The 4926-nt window shown below is 40.5% G+C and overlaps 1 pseudogene; it reads left to right on the top strand.

The window, feature by feature from the left end:
* The first annotated feature begins 2000 nt into the window (after positions 1–2000).
* On the top strand, positions 2001–3257 carry LOC118590346 (annotated as a pseudogene).
* Positions 3258–4926: the final 1669 nt, after the last annotated feature.

Below are 4926 nucleotides of genomic sequence, written 5' to 3'. Positions count from 1 at the left end.
TTTATACAGAATTCCTGAGTGTGTGGATGAATGGGTATCTGATTTCTTTGCCTTCTATTGAGCTCCTCTCTTCCTGTTGCTAGTCAGTCCTGTCTTTGAAATGAAAATTGTTGTTTAATCTTATTGTATTTTATTTCGTTATATTTATGAAATGAATTAATCAATGAATATAAAAGGCTAGCAGCAGGATCAATCCTCATTTATACCTACTAAGAAAGGAAAAACATTAATTTTCTCCACTGGAGTAAACCTGGGTACACCAGCTATTCTAAGATAGGCCTAAGGTCAGTAGTAGTTGATCAACAAAAACAAATGCACTCTACAGTTTGTTTGTGTGCATTTATTCGGTTACACTTTTGTGGGATTTTTTATTATTCTTATTGTTGGGGTGATGTATTTTGTTTTCTATGTTTGAGGCTGTTATTGTATAGGGTTTTTTATTTGATCTTTGTGAAAGATTGTGAAGTTGTATGGGGAGGGAGGAGAAAAGAATCTGGAAACACATGGGCAGACAATATGATTAAAATATATTTAAATAAGAAAATGTATGTGGACAAAAGACACTTTACTGCCACCTGCTGAACATGTCCCATAATAAGCATACAAACCATAGTTCTTGAAGTAGTTTTCCTCATCTGGCAACATCTGCCTAGGTTTCTGCCAAGCCCTGGGTGTTATCAGAGAATTCACAAGGATTAAAGGATCGAGGCCATGTTCCCTGTAAATCTGTCCTAACATGGACCTCTGGTGACAGTGTCTGTCTACTCATTAATTTCACTTTCCCTGTGAGCATCCAGGATTGTAGGCTATCATAAATGGCCATGGTAAGTGGATGCTCATCCTGCATGCATCAAGGACATGCCGACCTCATGCAGGATGAGGAAGGTGTCTGGAAAATCATGGAAGAAGACACTGATCCAGGCTAACAGTAAATCTGAAGACATTCCATTGTTAAGATCCTGATCAGGAATCTGAAATCCAGGCTAACACAGAGTGCCTTTAACCTATATTTAGATTGAAGCAGACAATGGATCTACTCAAGCAACCAATTGGATTTAAAAATCATGTGCATTTTAGAATTAGTTTGCCATGGCTCATTGACTGATTTGATGAATTAATTCCCTGAACATCATTGGACAAGAAGCTGGAGTGTCTGGAAGAGATAGAAAGTTAGTTACATAATTGGAAATTGCACACTGACTGTTTTCATTCCTCAACTGAGAATTTCAGGGATTTACTGTTTTGACAGCTCATTCCACTGGAAGAGAGCCCCTCCCTGGTTTCTTCACTATGAAGCTTCTTGATTTCCACAGCTAAACTCTTATCTATACTTTTCATGTATAAAATTTTTGTCAGAATTAAGTCATTGGTTGTCCTTGTCACATTTACAAGCACTACCTTCTAAGAAATCACTGTTTCTGGAGTTTCTCCTTGACTATGACAAATAAGTAACAGAAAACTCTGATTCAGTCAGGTGCAGTGGCACACGCCTTTAATCCCAGAACTGGGGAGTCAGAGGCAGCTGGATCTCTGTGAGTTCAAAGCCACCCTGGTCTGCATAGTTAATTCCAGTATAGACAGAGCTACATAGTGAAACCCTGTCTCAAAGAAAGAAAGGAAACTCTGATGCAAAAGCTTCCATGAGTTTCCACCTTGACATGACAAGCCAATGCAACAGAGAAAATCTGAATCTTTCAGTGTGGGTTTGAGAAGTTAGGGCAGCTCAACTGTTTCAGGAAAAAGGTTAAACCTTCACTCTCCTTTCACAAAGACATGCATGTGAGGGCAGGGACTTTCCCTTAGATGTAGGTATAGTTAACATCTTGTGTTTTGCCTTCCACATTATATGGAAATCCCAAAGGATGGGAGACTGGAATCAGCACTGGGGTAGGATGGTTCCATGCCTGGATCTCAAGGGCTGTGATACCTGGTCTGTGGCCATTGAAATATGTCCTGGCCTTGTTGGTGGTCTGAATTTAAGTTTCACATTCAAGGGGAAAATGGAGACAAATTCAGAACAGCAACAGAACTATCATGATGAGAAGGAATGGCTCCAATATCATTGCCAAAGGGAAGTTCACTAAGTAAGAAGTCCACGCTTCAGGACCAGCTTAATCCTGATCACTGTACATGGATGTCAATGGGAACCTGAGGGATCTATATGGTGATAAATATGGAATATGAAAGGAGGAACTCAATGCTATTTCGGGACCTGATGTATTTTCTGAATTCTATAATACACTCAAGGAGATAAAAGAACATCATTGGAGGCAACCAAATGAGATCTTTGCAATGTTGGTGGAATTTGAGGAGCTCCCAAAGGCTCGAGAGAATCTAAATGAGAAGGGACAAAACTTGGTGGAGTTCACAGATGAAGAAGGATATGGTCATGATCTTGATCTCCATGAGTGCTACCTCAAGTAAATTAACCTGAAAGCATCTGAGAAGCTGGATTTTATCACATACCTGTCTGACATTGACAAGTTATTTCACATTCCTAAAGGAAGGAAGAGTATAAGAGACACCTGGGGATGCTGCTGGAGTACCTCCAGGATCACACATAAAAAGTGAAGCCCCTTCAGCGTCAGTATTAGCTCTTTGGGAAGATTCAGACGTGTCTTGAGGAGTTGTGGGATAATCATACCTTTCATGGGTGGCTGAACGAGACAAACAGTGCCTTGTCCCTTGCTGGAGCCTGGCTTGACCTCTATGCTTTCCCCTCCTGAGAGGAGTTGGCTTCCCTGGGTCTGGACAGATTGAGATCCACACTGTTAGCTTTAGGCCTGACTTGTAGTGGGACCTTAGAAGAGCCAGTTCAGGCTATTCAGCACCAACAGAAAGTCACTGGAGTCACTCTGTGACACTCTAAAAGTCCCAGACCAAAAAGAGACACTGAAAGTAACAAAGACATTGCTTTCCTGGAAGCCCAGGTCTCTGAATATGTGGAGATTCTTGGGGAACAGTGACAGCTCACTCATGAAAATATATAGCCAAAGCAAGCCAAGACAGGAAAAGAGCAGAAGGAAGAGCTGATCAGTGAGAAGCGAAGTGAAGATGAAGAGAATGAAATCATTTGCAAGCCCCCAAATCTGCCCTTAGGCTGGGGTAGCAAACACATCCCCTACGGTCTATATAATCTTCATGGACCAAATATCATCTACAACTGTGATCTGTTCATTCCCTTATGTTCCAAGGAGGCCAGAAATAGCTGCATATCAAACTTCTCTTTTCCTCAGCCAATAACTTCTAGTGAGTAGGAGAGCGTGTTGTTCCTCTGCTCTCAGAACCTCCTCATGGGTCTCCTTTATTTTTTAATCTAGACCTACAGGCAGGCAAAAAGACAAACAAACAAAAACCAAAATAATAGACATCAATTGAAATGAATTAATCTGTATTAAAAAGTAATCAAGAATATCCCTCAAAGATATACCCACTTGCTTTTCCCTTAGTTGATTCCAGACCCATTCAAGTTATTAACCATTATGATATTATAGATTATAATGTAGGTAAGTCCTCTCTCTCTCTCTCTCTCTCTCTCTCTCTCTCTCTCTCTCTCTCTCTCTGAAGGAATGGCCCTGTGACACAGAACAATGTGAAGACATCATTAGGTAATAGGAAGCAGTGTCCTTGCATGAATTGCATGAATTGCAATGTTGCTTATGATCAGACTTACTGTGGAAGAAGGGAAGCTGGGCCACTTAAGCAACAGGACCTATGATGCATTCTTAGCACATTTCTTCCCTTTCGCTGAGAGACCCTGAACATGGCACCCTCCCCACCAATTCCATGAGTCTTTAAGCTGCCTCAGATCAGGAAGGCAACAATCAGATCAGAGTAGACTCTGATTGTAGGAGCATCTGGAGCTTCCTTAGCTTTCACCTGCTTCAGAAAAGTCAGACACTGAGCACTGAGTTCCTGTCCTTAAGACACTTTATTTTTTACATTGTACATTAGTACAATTTAGATTTGTTATAAAAAGAAACATTTCAGCTACCTACTGGATATGTCTCATAATACAGAAACAAACCTCAGACTTTAACACATTTTTACTCATCAGTGCCCAACCTGCATGTTTGTACCAATCCATGTTTGCTAACACAGAATCCCCAGGGAGACAAGGATCCTATCCATGTTCTCTATGAGCCAAGGTGAGCAGATCCTCATTCTGCATTTATCAAGGACTGCTCAGACTTCATGTAAAATGAAGAAGAATGTGTACGGAATAACATGGAAGAAGGTGCTGATCCAAACCAATGGCAGATCTGAGGAAATTGATAATAGAGATCTTGATCAGGAATCCAACACCATGACCAACACAGAATATTTTTCCCTATACTGTGCATCTTGTAGTCACAAGCAGAAGATGGATTTGCTGAAGCAACTACATAGGGTTTGAGGATTTTTGTAGCTTTGATTTTACATGCTCAATTGATTGGTCTGATGATTTACTTCTATGAAGACTTTTGGAAGGAACTGGAGTGTTAATGGAGATATATAGTTAGTCACATTATTGAACAAAGTCAGTTGGGCAATTTCATACCTCATTTGTGAATCCTAGTGATTCAAGTAGCTCTTTTCCTGGTGTCCTCAGCATGCAGCTCCTCAATATTCACAGCCACATTCCCCTCTCTAATTTTCATTTCCCTAATATTTCTGTCTGACTTTGCTCATTCATCAGCCTTGTCCCATTTACATGCATTCTCCTCTTGTATTATTGCCTGATGCTTCTCTTTAACTATTACAACCCAGTAACAGAAAACTCTGATGTAAAAACTTCCCATTAGAGTCTAACTTGACATGACAGCCAAGGCCACAGATAATTTGAAATTTTCAGTGCCATATCAAGAAATCAGGACAGCTCATATATTCCAGGAAAGTGGGTGAGACTTCACTCTTCCTTTATGGAGACACATATGTGAGTGTAGA

This window comes from Onychomys torridus, chromosome 1, assembly GCF_903995425.1.
Source record: "Onychomys torridus chromosome 1, mOncTor1.1, whole genome shotgun sequence".
Lineage (NCBI taxonomy): Eukaryota > Metazoa > Chordata > Mammalia > Rodentia > Cricetidae > Onychomys > Onychomys torridus.
The sequence above is the reverse complement of the archived record's forward strand: the minus strand, read 5'-3'. Positions and strand labels throughout refer to the sequence as shown.